Here is a 23,578-nt window from a genome sequence, read left to right on the forward strand (position 1 = left end):
TTACTCAAATATCAACAACGTATATGTTGTAAGAATAGAATGTTTCAGGTAGTTCATTGTGGATTAAAAATACTTTGTAAGGGGTGTAACCCATTACATATTACTGTTGTTGAGATTAGCTATTTCCCTCAGGTAGTTAGAAACTCAGGTGGTTTGCAAAACTTAAAAATATAACGGTTGGAGAACATAAATAAAACATAAAATATGAAGAGAAAAGAAAAAAACAAGGAAATGAAGATATGAAAGAACATGTAACATCCTCAAGAGATGCACACCACACAGAAATGACAAACTGTTGCAGGTTATTATCTTTTTACTATCTTAGTCATTGGACTGTGATATTACGAGGAAACTGCTTTGAAGGGTTAAATCAATCAAATCAAACCAACTCCAGTACTTATTTTAAAATCTGGTGCTTATTCTATCAATCTCTTTTGCTGAATTGCTAAGTTATAGGGAATGCAAATAAACTAAAACTGACTGTCAAGTGATGAGGGGCAAACACAGATAAAAACATACACAATGCAAATATGTACACAAACATATTTGGTAATTCCATAAATAATGCTGTTTTTTCAATTGCATGAACTAAGAGTTGGAGAGGGGACAGGATAAACTACCTGCATCAACTTACTATAAAAGCAGGTAGTAATTTTATCTTGTGCTTATCCTTAGTGCAAGTTTCGAAGGGTGCAGTTCGATTTTAACAATTATTTTTTCAAAGCTATAATGGAAGTGACAAAGAAGCATATTTGGAATATTTTGCTTTATGAGTTCAATAAAGGCAACAATGCAATCGAAAGTGTGAGGAATATTAATGCAGTAAATGAGGATCAGACAATAAGCGTAAGCCTGTGTCAATGGTAGTCCAGAAATTCCAAGCCGGAAACTACAGCCTAGAAGTCAAGCTTCATCCTGGAAGATCTGTAGAGCTTGACAAGGATGCCTTGGAAACCATGGTAGAACAAAATCCCATCATAACTGTTGAGGAACTGGCAGAGAGCTTGGATTTGGTCATTCAACCATTCATTGACACATATGTGCCATAGGAAAAGTCAGCAAATTGGGTCATTGGATTCGTCACAAACTTTCTGAATCTAATAGAATGCAGAGAGTGAATGTGTGCTCTTCTTTGCTGTCACGTCTCATGAATGTACCTTTTTTAGACTGAATAGTGACTGGTAATGAGAAATGGGTTCTTTATAAAAATGTCAAGTGCTAAAGACAGTAGGTAGGGAAAGGAGAAACACTGGTACCCCAGGCTAAAGAAGGTCTTCACCCATGTAAAGTGTTGTTATCTGTTTGGTGAGATATGAAAGGCTTAGTCCACTTTGAACTTTTAAACCCAGACCAAATGATAACAAAGGTGGTCTACTGTGAGCAGCTTAAGTGGCTTAAGTTGGCGCTAGAAGAAAAATGACTATCTTTGGTTTTGAGACAAAATGTGCTCTTCCATCAGGATAATGCTCAGCCATATACAGTGAGGATGACATTCCAAAGGCTGGAGCAGTTTGAATGGGAAACGATGCCCCACCCACCATATTCGCCAGATATTGCCCCATCTGAATATCATTTATTTCGCAGTTTTCAAAATCATTTGGATGAAAAAAATATGAATTCTGTAGATGAGGTCAGAACAGTACTGGAGGAGTATTTTTCATCATGGACGAATGAATTTTGGAAGAGGGGCCTTGTAAGTCTACCAGGTAGAGGGAAGAGCATTGTAGAAAATGAAGGAGAGTATATTTTAGATTAAAAAGAACTTTGTTTATCTTAATTTTGAAAAATAAAAGAACTATAAAAAAAATGCATTATTTATGGAATGGGTCAATATAAATACGAAGTTACTTGCAGGTTCCATTTACCAAATTCAGGGCTATAATACAAGACACTTGCCAAGGTGTCATACAGTAGCACTAAAACTGAAGCACAATAATTGTGAAACAAATTTCTTAACCCCACAGCCATGAATGTGCCCATATGTATAGTTATCTGTAAGAAGAGCCTCATAGTCAAAAATCTTATAAAACTGCAAACTATCTACATGTTAAATCAGAAATATTTATAAACTGTGTCCACTTTGACAAGTACCTCCTGAAACATGAACTTCATACCACCTCCTGATTACTACTATGCTAATACTTTAGCTGGTATGTTCATACATTCTCACTAATAGACATTCCTGATCTCACTATATATATATATATACACATATGATGTTTTAATGTACTCTTTGACATTTTTAACTCTTTAACTTTCCATAATCATTTCCTTATAGCAGAATAGATCAATACTTCACTATTCACCAGAAACACTCACCTACTCACTACTATCTACTTCAGCTGTAACCCACTGCAGCTGTTCATGAATTTATTATAAACATTCTGTTACATTTTCAGCTTTTTAGTCTTCAACTTATACTAATTTCCAGATACTTCCCTCTTATTCTTTCTTTTGTCTTCTCCCTGAGGCCTCACACACACACACACACACACATGTGCACACACACACTTTCATCTTTTACTTGTTCCTGTCATTGGACTGCAGCCATGTTGGGGGAATTGCCTTCAAAGGTTTAGTCAGACAAATTGAACTCAGTACTAATATAATTTAAACCTGGTGCTTATTCTACTGGTCTCTTTGTGGAACTTCTAAGTTACAGGGATGTAAACGAACCAACATCATTTGTCAAGCAGTAATGGGGTACAAACACAAATGCAACAATACACACACAAAGATACATACATATATGTGTGTGTATATATTTATATATTTCTTTACTACCCACAAGGGGCTAAACACAGAGGGGACAAACAAGGACAGACAAATGGATTAAGTCGATTACATCGACCCAAGTGCGTAACTGGTACTTAATTTATCGACCCTGAAAGGATGAAAGGCAAAGTCGACCTCGGTGAAATTTGAACCCAGAACGTAACGGCAGACGAAATACGGCTACGCATTTCGTCCAACGTGCTAACGTTTCTGCCAGCTCACCACCCTATATTTGTGTATATATTTATATTATGGGCTTCTTTCAGTTTCTATCTACCAAATCTGCTTACAAAGTTTTGATTGGCCCAAGGATATAGTAGAAGACATTAGGAAGGCCATTCAGCTGTGGAAACCATTCCAAATCAGACTGGAACCTGGTACTGCTCTCCAGCTTATCAGTTCCAGTGAAACTATGTAACCCATGTCATGATGATGATGATGATGATGATGATGATGATGATATATATATATATATTATATATATATATATATATATATATATATACACTCTAGCCTCGGGTTGACCAAAGCCTTGTGAGTGGATTTGGTAGACAGAAACTGAAAGAAGCCTGTCGTGTATATATATATATATTATATATATATATATGTATGTGTGTCTGTGTTTGTCCCCCCAACATTGCTTGACGACCAATGCTGGTCTGTTTACGTCCCCCGTAACTTAGTGGTTTGGCAAAAGAAACCGATAGAAGAAGTACTAGGCTTACAAAGAATAAGTCCTGGGGTCGATTTGGTCAACTAAACACGCTGCTCCAGCATGGCCACAGTCAAATGACTGAAACAAATAAAAGAGTAAAAGAGTGTATATATATATATAAAACTATAAATAAGGGTATCTGAGAGACACCACCATGCCGAAATAGCAGTCAAACCCTAACTCTAAAAACCACCTAAAATGTTCATTTCGCACCATGAGATAAGACAGAGAGACAAAATAAACTAGCAAAAAGATATTACTGGATAATACAACAGATACCCTTATTTATAGTTGTAAAAAATTATTACCTTTGTATTATCCTTATTTATAAATATATATATATATATAAAGAACAATGATTGTCTTTGATGCAAAGAGTTATGGAAAGATCTATTCCATATTGGGAGCATCATTGTGAGAGAGCATATCCCAAATGAAGTAATTTGAGAATGGGGCAAAGTGAATGTCATAACTTCAGAATACTGAAAGCCCAAGTCTCACTAGTCCAGACACGCTACAAGGTTCATAGACAAGTGAAATCATGCAGTTGCTGAATGGTATCCAAGAGATTGGAAAAGGCCACTTGGAAGGCTTCCACGTGATGGGAAGGAATTTAGTTGACTAATTTGTACCAAGATGAAAAAAGAAGAGCATAATCAAGAAAGAAATGTAAGCACATTTTGATCAGTGATGTGTTGTTTTTTTTTGTTGTTTGTTCCTTCTGGGGCCATGCCTGGCTCATAAGGGCCGGTTTCCCGGTTTCTTGGCGTATAGGTTCCCCACCTGGACGGGACGCCAGTCCGTTGCAGGTGAGCTGCAAGGTGCAGGAGGAAAGAGTGAGAGAAAGTTGTGACGAAAGAATCAGCAGAAGTTTTGCCATTACCTTCTGCCAGAGCTGTGTGGAGCTTAGGTGTTTTCGCTCATAAACACACACATCGTCCGGTCTGAGATTCGAACCCACGATCCCTTGACCGCATGTCCACTGCTCTAACCACTAGGCCATGTGCCTCCACATCAGTGATGTGTAACAAAATTCAATGGTCTGGTCAATACAAGTGATACATGTCTATGTATATTCACACGCATACATATAGACAGACACATGTACATGTGTTAATGATGATTTATGAGTGTTGATAAAAATTGACTGCATAAAGCATTAAGTCATGAGGATTGCAAAGTTATGTTGCATTTCATTATAATTTGAATGTTCAAAGTTAAAAGTAGTTATAAATGAAATGAAATTTTTTTCATTTGAGAATTAAAAGTTATGTTTACAAATATGCATTTAAACATGAAAGTCTAAAGAAAGGCAAGAAGAAAGATAGGTCAGGTAATGTTTTCCAAGTTGAGACTGTTAACGCATAGTCAAAACATCTACCTTTCAGATATTTCTAGAGAATTTAATTTAAAAGAGATAATTTTATATATATTATAGAAGATTGAAAAGAGAATTGTCATCTAGACTACATTTGTATGATATATAATAGCTAAGTAGGTAAAAGCATATTTAATGTGTGGAATATTATCAGGTAAAGTAGAATGAGACAGTTTTCTCACACTAAATGTAGTGACCATCAACAATCTAATTAAAAATAGTTATTCACTGAGGAAAATTCACCATTACCTTAATGGCTAATGTGATTTTAATCATTTTGGGAAGTATGGAAGAGAATTCTGGTCATATCGGACCTACACAGCAAAGAATGGAGTTTGCTGAAGTTGTTGAAGCAGGATGGGAAAATCAATAAATAGATGTGCAATAATATACATGAGTAAGTTTGAAAAGTTTAGGATGATAATAAATAAAAATAATAAATCACTGAAGTTAATGATGGTGAAAGAAGATTAATATTAATTAATTCATTGACACTGTTGTTTTCACATTTGCTTTTTCCATGCTGGCATGTGTTGGATGAGACTTGCTGAAGCAGTATTCCACACCCAGAAGACCTTCTTGATACCAACACTTGCTTGTTTTCAAGTAAAGTATTGCTGCACTGCTAAACTTGTTGATTATGCATGGCATAAACATTGTCAATGCTGGTCAAGTGGTATCAACATGAAGACATATAGAGACATGCAGATATGAACTTACACACAGGCGTGTTTGTTCATTGAATGCCCACTTTTCCATGAAAGCACAACTAAAATGAGAATCGATTTTGAGGTAGGATTTTATAGCAGAACACTTTTTCTGTCAACCAGCACTCATCTATTTTTCCAGGAAGGGGTTTATTCATTCTACATATCCTCACAAGCACAGAGCAAGTGGCCATAAATGTCAACAAGCAAATGTAAACTTCACCATCATTTTGCTCAAACGGAGGTTAATGAGATATCAACATTTACATAAATTTGCATGTACATACACACATTTATGTGATGGTCTTAATTAAGCCTCCATCAGCCAAATTTCTTCACAAGACACTCATCAGTCTAGTGTTATACTCTTTTACTTGTTTCAGTCATTTGACTGTGGCCATGCTGGAGCACCGCCTTTAGTCAGGACTTATTCTTTGTAAGCCTAGTACTTATTCTATTGGTCTCTTTTGCCGAACCGCTAAGTTACAGGGACGTAAACACACCAGCATCGGTTGTCAAGCGATGTTGGGAGGATAAACACAGACACACAAACATATACACACACATATATATATATGATGGGCTTCTTTCAGTTTCCGTCTACCAAATCCACTCACAAGGCTTTGGTCGACCCGAGGCTATAGTAGAAGACACTTGCCCAAGGTGCTATGCAGTGGGACTGAACCCAGAACCATGTGGTTGATAAGTAAGCTACTTACCACACAGCCACTCCTACGCCTATAGTGTATCTTTTCAATGTACTACACAGTAGAACTAGATGCAAAACCACAGTGTTTTGAAGCAAACTTCTAAACCCCTGCTATACCTACATGATGAGCTTCCATTCCATTTCCAACTACCAAGTGGGTGGGTGGAGTGATGACATAATGGGAAGAACAAAGTCATTTGGATTGGAGAGGGTAGTAGGGAAGAGAATGTAGTGAAAGATGGGGAGAACTAGAGGGAGTAACAGAAGAGAAATGGATCTTTTCGGTTTGACTGGCAGTTTTTTCTAGCAGTGTCATATGAAATTGTCACCCATAATTATGACCCTAGAATCGATCTATTGCATTTCAATCTCTTTTAGGGTTAGGGTTAGTTAGGGTTAGGGGTGGGGGGAAGGGCATCTTTTTTTCTTCACAAATGTAAATAAACTCAATCTGTTTCTTAAACGAGGGACATATTCATACGGCACAGAATGCTTTTTAACTCAATAGACACCACCGATTGGTTGAAATTGCAGAAATTGAAGAAAAAAAACAACAAATATATTACAAACTAGAATTTTCTCAATAAAGCCAAGAGAAAAAGATGTTTTATAAACACATTCTACCAGTATGCGAAGTTTAAAATTTTTTAGTTACTTAGAAATTATGTTAAAAACTGCCATACAAACCGAAAAGATCCAGAGAAATATTAATGGAACTACAGAGTTACTGATATGAGAGAGAGAGACTAAATGATGGATATCAATAATGCATGACCTGGTGAAGAGTGAGTGATGACTGCAGCATAAATAGAATGTATGTGTTTGTGGGACATTTACACACGTATGAAAAACATATGCAAATATGAGCATATCTGTATGTATGCCTGTGTCAATGTATGTACATACATGAGTGGAAAATTAAACAAATACTGGCTTGCAAATTGTGCAGACTTGCAAATGTGAGCAGGCAGGTGGGGGTGCAAGAGAGAGAGAGAATTTATGTGGATACATAAAGCAAAGTGTATGTGTCTTCGTTTATGTGTGGTGTGTGTGTGTGTCTATACACTTGTTAAAATGTACATACATCTATATGTGTACATGTGTGAGTGTGTGCTTAGAGAAGGGTATGTATATATGTGAGCATGTGTGTATGCTTGTGGTGTGCATGAGTAACAAGCAAATGTGAAAAATGGAAAAGAAAATTTATAATTTCAATAAAAATAGCAAAATAAAAAGTAAACAAAAATAATAATGAAATAATAAAAATACTAAAACAAAAATAGACACAGGCGTAGGTGTGGCTGTGTGGAAAGAAGCTTGCTTCCCAGCCACATTGGTTCTGGGTTCAGTCCCACTATGTGGCATTTGGGCAAGTGTCTTCTACTATAGTCTTAGGCCAACCAAAGCCCTGTGAATGGATTTGGTAGATGGAAACTAAAAGAAGCCTGTCATATATATGTGTGTGTGTGTGTGTGTGTGTTTGTGTCTGTCCTCTGCCACCACTTGACAACCAGTGTTGGTATGTTTATGTCCCTCATAACTTAGCAGTTCTGCAAAAGAGACTAGCAGAATAAGTACTAGGCTTAAAAAAAGAAGATAGGTACTGGATTTGATTCACACAATTAAAACTTGAAGGCCGTGCCCCAGCATGGCCGCAGTCTAATGATTGAAACATAAAAAATAAAGGATGAAAGAAACAGACACACCAAAGCCGAGCAGTCACTTGCAAGCTAGTGCAATATCATACCTTGCATCACATATATGCTAATTTTGTTTAGTGCCAATGTAGTTGTGAGCATAGACATGCTCTTCATTCTCCTACCTTTGACAAAGCAGAATATCAAGGATATAACATCTAGAGGAGAGGGCTGAATGAGTAGTCACCTGGTAGTAAACCTAACTCTACCCCTTCCACTACTAGTTTTACCCAATTTGATATGGCGGATTTCTACCCATCTGTATCAAGGGAGCTCCTTTTTAAGGCATTGGACTTCACTACGGCCTACACTAAAATCAGTGATGAGGATATACACATTATCATGCATGCCAGAAGAACCATACTCTTCAGTAACGGTCAGCCTGGGCCAAACGAATTGACCCAGAAGGTTCCCTTGACATGGCAATATGTGCCTTCAACATTGCTGATGTGTGTGATTTTGTTGGTTTCTTCATCTTAGATGTACTCAAAAGAAATTCCCTTCAATTAGTTTTGGCCTCTACAGGGAAGATGCCCTGGCAATATCAAGAGGGGCAAATGGTCACAAGCTAGATAGGCTTAGAAAGGATCTCACCAGCACCCTGAACTCCTTTGAACTGAAGGTCACAATAGAAACCAATCTGAAAACGGTGGAATTCCTTGATGCAACCCTGGACTTAGAGTCTGGTGCCTATAGATCCTTTAGGAAGCCATACAAGAAGCTATCATACATTAACACAGGTTGCTGTCATCCAACCATAGTTTCAAGAACCTGGTAAAGGTGTCAGTAGAAGAAGCTCCTGCTTATTTTCAAGCAAAGAGATCTTTGATGCTGCCGCTCCATACTACAATGAGGAGCTGGTTGCCAGCAGTTTCAAAGATAGAATTAGTTACATGCCAGAACCTAGCCCCTCCAAGAAAAAGTGCCACTGAAAAGTGGCACCACCCTTCTCTTTAAGTGTTAAAACCTAAGTAGGTAAAAAATTTTTTAGCTTAGTTGATAAACACTCCCCCCGTACAAATAGATTTAACAAAATATTCAATAGACATAACCTGAGGATTCCTTTAGCTGTGCACCTAGTATAAAAAAGATTTTAGTAGGTAGGCCCACATCTGAGACAGGCAGAATGCTCATGTAGGGGTAACACAACATGTCCACTGAACAGTCACTGTAACATGGAGACCATCATATATCAGGCAAAAGGTAACAGCCATAGGACCAAATGGGCAACCAAACGTGCAACAGTAGGTGGGGGAAACTGAAGGCCCCTACAGAACCCGCTTTAGCAACCACAATCCTCCTTCAACATCCTAGAGATGCAATGTCACAACCTTGGCCAAGCACATTTGGTCTTTGAAAGAAAGTGCCACCAAGTACAACATAAAGTGGAAGATCCTGGAGAAATGTAAACTGCATTTCAATAGCAGCAAGAAGTGCATATTGTGCCTGGCAGAGAAAAGAGCGATTTTAAAGAACACCCAGCACCCAGTCATTTACCTGAATAGCAGAAGTGAAGTGTTTAATCAACACTGTTGTTTTTACAATAGCAAGCAGAAGTGAAGTGTTTAAGTACATCCTATCATACCTGCATGCCCCATCATGACTACAATCGCCAGTCTCCCAGCCTTGGTTCTCCACCAATACCCTGGAGTCTAGCAAAGAGTTTGACCAGAGCATTCACCAATGCACCCACATACAAACATGCATGCTCCAACATGGCGGACACCTACCAAATAGATTATTTTATTACCACTCCGAATATAAACTCCCCCTCACATAAAGCCCCTACTACCTTAACCAATACAGAAAGAAAACACACTAACAAACACAGTCATGTAAGCCTATACTGCCTGCACAGACCCAGTTTCCATAAGAACACCAACCTGAAATATGTGCAAATTTCCCACAAACACTTCAAGATACCTCTTACCAACTTGCAGCATAACCAACCCAGTGGTGATGTCTTGGTATCAAGGGACATAACTCAACTTAATCCCCAACTCATTTCATTTCATCATCTTTTCACAGCTACCAGAAACCAGATGTGTTCATTCGTCTCTAACAATATAGAGTAGTCACCAGATTTAATCCCATATTGGCTACCTCTGATGAGGTATATAACTAGATTGTTACCAAACACTCCGTTGAACCTCAAGCGAAACCAATTGGTGAGATCAGCCATGACGGATATATAATATTGTACACTTTGGATAATGTATATATATATACATATATATATATATATATATATATATATATATATATATATGTTGCGTTGGCATTCTTTTTGTCTCGGGAGACAATAGAGTTGGACAACATATATATATATATATATATATATATACTTCATAAATGAGGGCAAAGGAAAAAAGTTCTAATGCCAAATATGCCGAAAAATTGGACATATTGTCCATTAACCATATAATTTTTTCACAATACGCACGCTACTCGAAAAAAGGTCGACAGAAATTTCTAAAAAATTCCATTATTACCATATCGGACCGATTTCAGGGTTAGCTACTAAGAGCCCTCTCTTCGTCAATATAAATTTAAGCGTTCACTTCCGAACTAACTAACTCACTCTGTGAGAGCCTCAGTTCAAGTCGCACGTGCCTCAAATGGGCTGGAGTATTTCTATTTTGGATGTATTTGGGGTACTTGGTTGTGCCCGAGACTTAGTATTTGCTTCTTCCATGGGTATGAGTAAGTATCTCATTTATTTCTTTTGCCACATGTATCACTGACGAAGAGAGAGCTCTTAGTAGCTAACTCTGAAATCGGTCCGATATGGTAATAATGGAATTTTTTAGAAATTTCTGTTGACCTTTTTTCGAGTAGCGTGCGTATTGTGAAAAAATTATATGGTTAATGGACAATATGTCCAATTTTTCGGCATATTTGGCATTAAAATTTTTTTCCTTTGCCCTCATTTATGAATTGTTTATAAATTTAACTGTTAAAGGTATTTTTTAATATGCTGGCCATTGATAAAATTTTTTTCGACAAAATATTTTTTTTCGAAAAGAATTTTATCCTCACATTTGATATATATATATATATATATAGATATATGTATCAAAAGAAAAACAGGACGCAAAGGATTTTGTGGTACATATGTACTGCAAAATCCTTTGCGTCCTGTTTTTCTTTTGATACATATATCCTATCACCTATACAGGTGCTTACATTTATCAAGTATTCACCCTGAATTTATTATATATATAGATAGATAGATATAATGTATATTTATATATTACGTATAAATATATGTGTGTGTGTACATATATATACACACATATGCATGCACACACATACACATTCTATTACTGTATTGTTTCTATTCATAATCTTGTCCTTCATGCTCTTGTTTGTCTAATCACTTCAGTGATATTTCCTATATCAAAGAGACAACCAGACAATCAGCACCATGGAATTTGAATGCCTTAGGGCTTAAATGCACTGAAACTTTATTTGTAGCTTGGACTCCATGGCCAATGAGAGGATCTCAATGTTTATTTGTCCTTTGTTCTTTTCCCATTAATTCCTTGTATATATATATATATATATATATATATATATATATATATATATATATATATATATATGTATGTGTGTGTGTGTGTAGATATATATATATGTGTGTGTGTGTGTGTGTGTAGTTATATATATATATACACATGTTGATGTATATATATATGTAGATGTATATATATATATATATGTAGATGTATATATATATTTTTATATATATATATATATATATATACATGTAGATGTATATATATATATGTAGATGTATATATATGTAGATGTATATATATATTTGCAGCGTGGAAGGTGTTTGTAAGCCATTTAAGAAACACACAAAAGCCGTTTGATTCACTTCAACATTTAAGTTTAATTTGTCAAAATATTTTCGTCACTAAAATCCGCGACCTGTTCACTGACAAAAATCCATGCACCATGGATTTTTGTCAGTGAACAGGTCGCGGATTTTAGCGACGAAAATATTTTGACAAATTAAACTTAAATGTTGAAGTGAATCAAACGGCTTTTGTGTGTTTCTTAAATGGCTTACAAACACCTTCCACACTGCAATTATTTTTGTTTCAGCACACGATCTCAAATCAAATCACTTGCTATGCGAGTACATCCCCTATATATATATATACATATATATATATATATATATATATATATGTGTGTATACATATATATATATATACATATATATATGTGTGTATATATATATATGTATATATATATGTGTGTGTGTGTACAAATATTCTATAATTATAAACATAATAATTAGGGGTCAGCTAATTGCTTCACCACATACGAAATTTAGAAATAGGAGTTAAAAATTCCTTTTCTACTACGGTAAGAATCTCTCCTCGTGATATTTGGGGATAGGTGTTTTTAGCCAATTAAAGACACACACACACACACACACTATTTGATCTTCACTTTAATTTTATTGCAATTATTAGTATTAGTTTATTTATTCTCTCAAAGAACAACAAAATGAAATAGACAGGCTGAGACCACAGAGAAGAAGATACATGAGGAACAGAAAGTCACTGAATAGGTCACCGTATGTATGAAGAAAGAACTCTGACAACTAAAGTAACGATTATAATAATAAAACTAAAGTGAAGTTCAAATAAACAGTACATGTGGTTAATTGGTAAAAGATTACCTATTTCTTTACTGCTCACAAGGGGCTAAAGACAGAGAAGACAAACAAGGACAGACAAACGGATTAAGTCGATTACATTGACCCCAGTGCGTAACTGCTACTTATTTCATCGACCCCGAAAGGATGAAAGGCAAAGTCAACCTTGGTGGAATTTGAACTCAGAACGTAGCGGCAGACGAAATACGGCTAAGCATTTTGCCCAGCGTGCTAATGTTTCTGCCAGCTCATCGCCCTTGGTAAACGATTACCATCCACAAATAATAACAGTAACTGTTTCAACACATGATTTCACATCGAGGATCTTGCAAAACAAATACATAAACATATATATATATATATATATATATATATATATATATATATATATATATGTATACATATATATATATGTATATACTTACACACACATGCACATATTCATCATTATATATATATATATATATACACATATTTGTGTGTGTAAATATATACATATATATATATATATATATCTGTAAAAATATGTGACAATTATACAATAGCCAAGATAAAAAATCCACAACACCATCTCTTTGGTTATCTGGCCATATGAAAACGAAGAGATGGTGTTATGGATTTCCACCTCGGCATCCGAAACTCAGAGTTTTATCTTGGCTATTGTATAATTGTCACATATTTTTACAGATAAATTTCCTCTATTTACATAATATTGAGGTCTCTTTCTTTCTTTTGTTATCTTACAGTTTTTACCAATACATATATATATGTATGTTCATAAATACTTACTAACACAGACACACACACACAGAGTGGGTATGAAAAAACAATCCCAAGTGTAAGTACACCAAATACACCATATTCTACACTGTTCTAATGCATGTATATCTTGAGTACGTAGCACCTTTGCCTTAAAACAGAAACATTTGCATGTAGATTTCCGTGATTATGTTTATCCCAGTATAAAAACAGTATTAAAAAAATGCATCTTTTATATTCCTTTATATCCTACACCTTAATGAGTCAACAAACAGGAATCAATAAGATAAGTCCCAGGCTAAAATAAATACTGGGATCAATATAATCGACTGCAACACTTGAAGGCAGAATTCCATCGATGACCAAAACCATTAAGAGCATAAAAGAATGAAACATAATTACATTAATAGTATTAGGACATTTTTAAAAAGCAATAAATCATTGTTATAATTTTCTTTCACACCTGGCATGCAATGCTCTGCTTCTCAAAGAACACATGTCTTTAATGAATACAAGAACCAACAGTCCTATTGTCTCCTGCCATTATCTTCGTATATTTCAACCATAGAAAAACATGGTTATAAAAATCTCTGAAGACTTGAATATATTTTTCACATGTTATTTTTAATATATTGCAATAAGTTATTACAACAGGTGCATAAAATTCTTACTTATTTTTGTCAACTATAAATAAAGTTTTTTACATAAAAAGAATTTTGATATAAAACATACCACAATTAAATTGCATACAGGTTGTATTACATATAAGTTATATGTGTCTCTGTTTTTGGAAATGTTGACTTTACTGTGTTTTTGCTGTCTTCCACACATACAGGTTTGTCCTGTCAGGTGCTGGTGTCACTTAAAAAGCATTAATGAGCCCATGCCAGTGGCACATAAAAAGCATCCAGCACACTCTGCCAAGTGGTTGGCATTATAGGAAGGGCATCTGGCCATAGAAACTATGCCACAACAAACAGCTGGAACCTGGACAACTCCCTGCTAGCCAGCACCATGTCAAACCGTCCAACTCATGCCAGCATGGAGAGCGAACATTAAATGATGATAATGATGATAATGATGTTCAATAATCTAATATGCATTATATTTAATCAACCCATTTTTTGCTTTATATTTTTTCTAATGATGATTATTATTAATTTGTGATATACAGAGAATATCATAACTGTATTTTATTGGTCCATGTTTTGATTATAGATACAGCAAGACAACTTTTTTCCTGTCTCTCAATCATACTCTACCTTCTCATCAACAGGCACAAAGTCACTTCACTCTCAGTTGAGGGATCTTGTCTTGCAAGTTATTTGGTGGCTTCACTGCTGCTGATGCCAATTAAAAAGCACTCAGTACACCTGATGGATCTGGTTGGTTCTATGCACAAGACGACCACTGGGATCACCAAACTGTAATGATTCCAGCCCCATTGAACAAGAGCATGAACTGCTTAGCTGAGCTGCACTCTGTAAAGTGAGTGGTGCTAGAAAGAGCAACCAGTTGTAGAATCACATACAGTTGTACTTGCTACAGATCTCTGGCTTGCCAGATCTCTCCTGTCAAACCATCCAACCGATGCTAGTATTGAAAGTAGATGTTAAGTGATGATGATGATACAAAATTGATGGTGGTGAGCCTTGTGTAATGGAAATAGATAGTTTTGGAGGGTGATTTAACTAGGGTATGAAGTGAAGGATTGGACATAAACCAGGTACTGAATATTGAGGATTTCTCTAAAGCAGAACCGCTCACAGAACCACCATGGAAACCACAAAAGTCAAAAATTTAGCAAAAGTAGAAGAGAAAATACTTTTAATAAAGGACCAAAAAGACTGGGTGCAATTTGGGATGTGTAAAGGATTGTAAGCTGCATAATACTCAGATGCATCAGTTTGGCTGATGGTATTGCATAGGTCTTCATCATCATCATCATCATTATCATCATCATTATACATCCATTTTCTATGTTGACAAAGGCTGGATTAATTTCCAAGATCCAGGTCAATTCTCATTCAGAACTTCTTTTCTAGACATACTATATGTGTAAATGTGTGTTTTGTGTGTGCATGTGTATGTGTGTGTAGGAGTGTGTGTGTGTTTTATGTGTGTGTGTATGAGTGTGTGTATGCATGTGTGTGTGTGCACGTGCATGTGCAGGTGTGTGTATTGCTGCACTTGAGAGATATTTTGATAATTAAACACATACACGTGTTATTTACTACTTTGGTTAATTGATTATGCCAAACAATCAATACAAAAGTTATATACAACTAGTGTGTGTGTGTGTGAGTGTATGTGTTTTGTGGTTGATAGGCAGAATGACCTTCTCAAAATACATGTTTCAATACATGGTATCACATAAACAGTTTGCAAAACAAATACTAAAGTAAAATCTATAGACCTCATATTTCTAAAAAATCAGTGCTTATGTTCCACTTGTACTGAGCAATGACACAGATACCATTCCCTGTTACACTGATTTATAGGAATCATAAACCAACTAGCATGCCTTGATTGATTTCCTTTGTTCGTTTGACACAATGTATGGTCAATATATGCTGTCACTTAACTGTTATTTGTACTGTAATAACAATATCTATCTATCTCTCTTTACTCTTTACTCCTTTACTTGTTTCAGTCATTTGACTGTGGCCATGCTGGAGCACTGCCTTTAGTCGAGCAAATTGAACCCGGGACTTATTCTTTGTAAGCCTAGTACTTACTCTATCGGTCTCTTTTGCCGAACCACTAAGTTACAAATAGTGAACTTTGTCGGCGATACATTAAAGAGTTGTAAAAGTCTATACAGGATGCATGAGCTTCATCAGATAATAATCAATTGTGTAAAATGGTAGAGGCCTTCACAGAACACATTTTACAGGTCTTTTTTTTTTTTTTTGAAGAGGATATTACAAATTGCTAAAAATAAACATTTCTTTGACATTCTATTTCTGGTTTTGTAATTTCACAACAGCTCTTTTCAGTATGTGTATGTATATGTATATTTATTTCTTTATTGCTCACAGGGGGCTAAACATAGAGGGGACAAACAAGGACAGACAAAGGGTTTAAGTTGATTATATCGATCACAGTTCATAACTGGTACTTATTTAATCGACCCCGAAAGGATGAAAGGCAAAGTCAACCTGAGTGGCGCTTGAACTCAGAACATAAGAGTAGACAAAATACCTCTAAGCATTTCACCCAGTGTACTAAGGATTCAGCCAGCTCACTGCCTTATGTATATGTATATTACCAGTTCCATCTCTTTGATAACGAAACTGGTAACAACTAATATCACTTATTAAGGATACTCCTTAATTCTTCCTTTCTGAAGGTGGAATAGTTGGCTTTTTTTTTATGGAAATCTTTGTTTGCTGAGATATGCACCATATGCACAGCTATTCTAGAAACAGATGTAGAGACCTTTATGCACAACTTCTAAGTCACTTGTTTATATGATACCTTTTATTCCATCAACTCCAATGTAAACAACTATACAGTTATGTTGGAGTTATAAATTCCAGGCTCTAAAGTGGTACCACATGTTTTGATTGTTCATTCTCTCTTTCTAATATATATGAGTATATGTATATGTATATATATATATGTGTGTGTGGTGTGTGTGTGTGTGTGTGTATAAGTAGATATGTATATATGCACATATATATAAGTATGCATATATATGTGTATATTTTTTTAATATCAACATTTTAAAAACTAACGTCATATCCATAAAAAGAGGAATATTTTCAAAATGTCTCTCCACTATCTCTTGTATTGTGTTACCTTATCTAATCAGCATATTAAAACAGTGAGGTCTTGGATACAACTGGACAATTTTCAATATTTATATACGGATGGCCTCAAGTTGTCCAATATATATGATAAGCAACTAGAAACACTTCCAAAGACAGTACACAAATTTATTACAGTAAATTATATGAGATTCAGATTTAAAGAAATGAGCCAAAATAATTTTGAAAAGAAGAAAGTTACAGATATAATATTGTGTTAGATAAAGAAAGAGAGATAAGAGAATAATGCCAAAGAGAGCTGGGCAAAATAAATCAGGTTTATGCCAGGAAAGGATACTGCCAATGCCTTTTACCTAGGGAAGCAATTACAGAAGTATTTAGCTAGGAATAAGCTATTCTAATGAACTTTTGTTGACCTGGAGAAAATATTTGATAGAATTCCATATTCTGTGGTCTGACAGTCACCAAACAGAGCTAAATGAATGGCTTGTGAGAGTTGTTTAAGTGATGTACAGAGGTTCTGTCTAAGGTGAGAGTTAAGAATAAGTCGAGCAATTTAGTATGCAGATTGGGCCCAATTCTTATCCAACTTCTGTTTATTATAGTTTTTAAGCCATAACAGAAGAACTTAAGACTAGTTATCCATGGGAATTCTTGTATGTCAATATCTTACTTCTTATAGATGGAGTGGTTAAAGGAGAAATTCCAAAGTTGACAACAGATCCTAGAATTGAGAAGCCTTAAAGTAAGCCTAACAAAGTTTCAGTAAGAAAGAAGACAAGACAGGACCCTACTGCCATTAGGAAAGTTACTATGCGGCGAGCTGGCAGAAACGTTAGCACACCGGGTGAAATGCGTAGCCGTATTTCGTCTGGCATTACATTCTGAGTTCAAATTCCGCCGAGGTTGACTTTGCCTTTCATCCTTTCAGGGTCGGTAAATTAAGTAGCAGTTACGCACTGGGGTCGATATAACCGACTTAATCCGTTTGTCTGTCCTTGTTTGTTCCCTCTATGTTTAGCCCCTTGTGGGTAGTAAACAAATAACTATGCTTGGTTGCAAAAAACGAGTAGGTTGTAATTCCACACAGTGTACCTGTTGCAAACTATGGATATACAAATGGTTGACAGAAAAGGTAGGCTTCATAAATAGCAGATGAACTGGAATAGTTAGTAGAACACATGAGATAAATTCTTTTAAATACTCTCAAGCAGTTGACAGCTTTTGAAAAACAACAGAATATTTATCAAATGAATGTTAAGTTAATACATTAAGCTTTTGAGAACCTGTGTAGTGGCTCTTTTGTTAACTCACATAGTTATCTTGATGACTTAAGCATTTTAGTAAATTTTTTTGCATGTTTTTAATGCTTATTCAAGGAAAGCAAATTTTCAATAAAAGTGAAACAAACTAACTTTAAATTAAACAGAAGAATGTGCCAATTAATTTTTCTTAATTCTATCAAATTGCAAAACAAAGAATAATGTTTGAATAATGTCATCTTGCAAGGAGAAAGTGCTGAACAAGTGAAAGAAATGAGCAAAGTGAAGTAGTTAAGTACATGTGCTGAAGGATTGTCAAATATGTTTTGAAAACTAACCTTCAAAAACAGTCAACAAACCATAAGTTATTATCAATTCAATGTGTTTGTGCATATCTAAACATTATTTTTCTCACACATACATGGAAAAGATACAAATCTATGCATTCATAAATACATATACATACATATATAAGCACAGCATAACTGAACGGTTAAGAAGCTTGTTTTGCAACAGTGAGGCTCTTTTTTCTTTTTTATCTATTTTCAAATTTCTATACCTTCAAGAAACACTTGAAATACCCAAAACAATGTTACAAAGTATCATTATAATTTCTAAATGAATGGAAATGTTTTGTGATCGTTAGAATAACCAATTCATACAAAGATACATCCAACTCATGCCAGAACGGAAAAAAAAAAGGACACGCACGCACACACACGGTAAGTAGCTTGTTTACGAACCACATGGTTCCGGGTTCAGTCCCACTGCGTGGCATCTTGGACAAGTGTCTTCTACTATAGCCTCGGGCCGACCAAAGCCTTGTGAATGGATTTGGTAGATGGAAACTGAATGAAGCCTGTCGTATATATATATATATATATATATATATATATATATATATATACATGTATATGTTTGCGTGTCTGTGTTTGTCCCCCTAACCTCACTTGACAACTGATGGTGGTGTGTTTACATCCCTGTAACTTAGCAGTTTGGGAAAAGAGACCAATAGAATAAGTACTAGGCTTACAAAGAATAAGTCCTGGGGTCAGTTTGCTCGACTAAAGGCGGTGCTCCAGCATGGCTACAGTCAAATGATTGAAACAAGTAAAAGAGTAAAAGAGAATATATTCTCTCTTGACTTGGCTTCAAGAGCAGAGACTTTTGGAGTGGGGTGTTCACATTCGTTGCAGGCCTGCTGATGCCCAGTGAATCCAATTCAGAACAAGCAGGCAAAATTGCAGATGCTGCATAGGAAGGCAGGCTGGTCAGGGTTGGTCGTAGTGTCATTGTTTTTCTTCTTTTTCCTCTTATCTGTAATAATGGTCCTACATTCAATCAAATACATGCACATATAAATTCCATTGTTTAGCATTTATAGCCACAGGTTGACTCATACCTTATGAGTGAAATTGATGTAGCTGGAATGTGTCAAGAAAGGTTTCTTGACACCTTCCAGCTACACCAATTTTACTCATAAGGTATGAATCAACCTGTGGCTATAAATGCCAAACAATGGAATTTATATGTGCATGTATTTGATTGTACCTACAATCCAAACATCGAGCCTCTCACAAAAGTGTTAAGCTGATTCTACCTGAGAATTACATAAAGACAACATGTATCTGATGAAACTCAGTTACTTACATGGTAATTTAAGGAGTCCTACTTAGTTGATTAAACAACTGAACACTCAAGGTCAGAAATTCTGAATGAGAGATCCATTATCATATATCATTATATATATGTACATGCATACAGATGAGTTTATTATATATATCTAATTAATTGTCATTTCCATGTAATTACAGATTTGTTCATATGCATATACTTATATTACTATAAGCATATAATTCATTCATTACAATACACGTCTTATATAATTCTTATGAAAGACTATATATATCTTACTCCTTTCTTTCATATATGTAACTGTTTCATCTTTTTATCAATTTATTCTGAAACAATGCTGATGTCTCCCAATGAGACATTCTAATGAGATTATTCTCAAAGTCAAAGCCTTAACTTTTAATCTAACTTCTTCCCCTGCTGTGCTGTATGATCAGTCAATAATAATCTCTTATTTCTATGATATGTAATTAAAGTTGCTAATGATGAACAGTGATTTATATTTCATTACTGAAAAAACAAAAAAAAAAAGATTAAGAGAAGAGCATTGATTACTTCTCTTACACATGAACTAAACTTGTACTAATGTCAGAAACCTATTCCATTCTTTATTATGAAAAATAATTATAATTTCAAATGCTCTTTATACATATTTAATATATAACTTTATGAACTTACTACCCAAAATAATAAAAAGTACATAAATACTTCCATAAATTTATGTATGTGTATACATATATAAACATATACACATAAATATACATACACACACACAATAAATGCTGATATACAATGATATATATGTATATGTGTGTATGTATATATATATGCATGTATGCATGTTATGTATGTACGTATGTATGTTATGTATATAACATACATATGTTATATACATAACAAGCGTAGGAGTGGCTGTGTGGTAAGTAGCTTGCTTACGAACCACATGGTTGCAGGTTCAGTCCCACTGCATGGCAACTTGGGCGAGTGTCTTCTACTATAGCCTCGGGCAGACCAAAGCCTTGTGAGTGGATTTGGTAGATGGAAACTGAAAGAAGCCCGTTGTATATATATGTATATGTTTGTGTGTCAGTGTTTGTCCCCCCAATATCGCTTGACAACTGATGCTGGTGTGTTTACGTTCCCGTAACTTAGCAGTTTGAGAAAAGAGACCAATAGAATAAGTACTAGGCTTACAAAGTCCTGGGGTCGATTTGCTCGACTAAAGGCGGTGCTCCAGCATGGCCACAGTCACATGACTGAAACAAGTAAAAAAGTATATATGCATGTATGTATGCATGCATGCATGCATGCATGCATGCATGCATGCATGTATGTATGTATGTATGTATGTATGTATGTATGTATGTATGACATCATTTACTGTGAACGCCTTCATGTCTGCTTTTTCAGTTCTGACGTATGATGGATGTGTCTTTATATGATATATGTTACAGTAAAGATAGTAAAGTATTTCCACTCATATAAGAACTACAATGTTATTTTTTAATCCATTGTCTTAGGTGTTTTAAGGTAAGTCTGTGCTCGAGGGCATGGAAACATTGAAAAAAAGGGATAAAAATAGTCTTTACAGAATTGTTTGCTAGGTCCTGGAGGAAGAGCTTAATATATTTATAGGATCTAAAGTTTTTATTTTTTCTTATCACTTTTCCATTTCACTATTTTCTCATCTAATTTATCTGTTTCATACATGACTATATGTATTTATAGAGAAAGTTCAATTATTCATGACCATTCATGAAGATATAAATGCAATTTCCTTATTTGAAGTGAAAATATTGATTTCTTCCATTGGTACAAAGCTACATATTAGTAATAGATTATTACAGATGACTGAACCAACCACAGTATATAACCAGTATTTATTTTATCAATCTTGTCAGGGATGAAAGGTAATGGTTAATATGATGATATTTGATCTCAGAGCATGGAAGCATGAAATCAACACTATAGGGCATTTTACTGTTTCTAAAAGTTCATCATTTATATTCAATAAAAGGAACATACTCCTACTCATGTAATCAGTATACTACTACTACTACTACTACCACTACTACTACTACTGCTGCTGCTGCTGCTGCTGCTGCTGCTGCTACTTACTACTACTACTACTTCTACTACTACTACTACTACTACTACTACTACTACTAATAATAATAATAATGCTTCAAATTTTGCCACAAGGGCAGCAATTTTTAGTGAGGGGATGAGTCAATTACATTGATCTCAGTGTTCAACTGGTACTTATTTTATCAACCCTGAAAGGATGAAAGGTAAAGTCGACCTAGGTGGAATTTAAACTCAGAGTGTAGTGACAGGTAAAATACCACTAAGCATTTTAGGCACTTAAAAATATTATTCTTATACAAAAAAAAAAAAAAATGATCAAATTGAAACCTAGGATGAGCTCAAAGGATTATTTACATTATTATATTTGAACATTATTACATGCATGCATGTATGATATGTAGTGATTGTTACTGAGTTATGGACACCAGACTTGTTTAGGCACAGACATGGCTGTGTAATAAAGAAGTTCACTTTACAACAATCTAGTTTCACATTCAGTGTTACTAGCACATTAGAAAATGTTTTCTACTACAGCCTTGAATCAACCAATACTTTGAGAGTGAATTTAGTAGACAAAGACTGTAAGAAGCCCATTGACTATGTATATGTTTGTGTGTTTGTTCCTTCATCTTGTTTTGACAGTTACACATTGATTATTATCAAAATCACCATTCATGCAAATAATGCCATTTATTTGTGATCCTCTATGAAAATATGTCCTGCCTTTGAACTGTTCAATGTTTAAGGACTAAAGGATATATTACTTTGCCTGGAAACATTTGAGTGTTGGTGACAAGAAAGGCATCCAATTATAGAAAACCTGTCTTAACACAACTTTTGTTGGGTCCATGCAACCACTGAAAAATGTATGTTAAAATGAAGACAATGATGATGATGATAAAGTGTGTATGCATATGTGTGTGTTTGAAAATTTGTTGCTTTTTTTTACATGAAAAATATTAAAAAGATCAAATAAATGAAAAAAAGACCAGATTGGCAAATTGCTAGACAGTAAATTGGCAGAATCATTAGAGTATACCTTGTGCTGTTTGATCTGGTTCATTGTCCTCTGAGTTCAAATACTGCCAAGAGCAACTTTGCCATTCAACCTTTCAGGGCTGATAAAATAAAGTACCATGCCATAACAGAATATTTTAGAGCATATTTGGTCTGACTCTTTGCATTCTGAGATCTTGAATGGCAGATTTAATATGTTGACAGTTTAACATGACTTTACCCTTGGATACCTTAAGCAGATCATATTCCGCTTTGTTGCATTTCAGTTAGGTCTTCAGTTTAAGATTAACTTACCCTCTTTCTTCCACCAGTCTTGAAGGGCAAGAAAAAAATAAAGGGTCATGGCTATTGCCCTGCCCTCCCTATGTCTCCTTATATATAAATAAGTTTT

General features: G+C 35.1%; 1 protein-coding gene across 4 annotated transcripts in view; it reads right to left on the minus strand.

Moving 5' to 3' along the window:
- LOC115212841 (espin) overlaps positions 1-23,578 on the minus strand; it is a 251,507-nt gene that overhangs the window by 68,098 nt on the left and 159,831 nt on the right. The gene's annotated exons all lie outside the window — the stretch shown is intronic.

Source organism: Octopus sinensis, linkage group LG6 (genome assembly GCF_006345805.1).
Source record: "Octopus sinensis linkage group LG6, ASM634580v1, whole genome shotgun sequence".
NCBI lineage: Eukaryota > Metazoa > Mollusca > Cephalopoda > Octopoda > Octopodidae > Octopus > Octopus sinensis.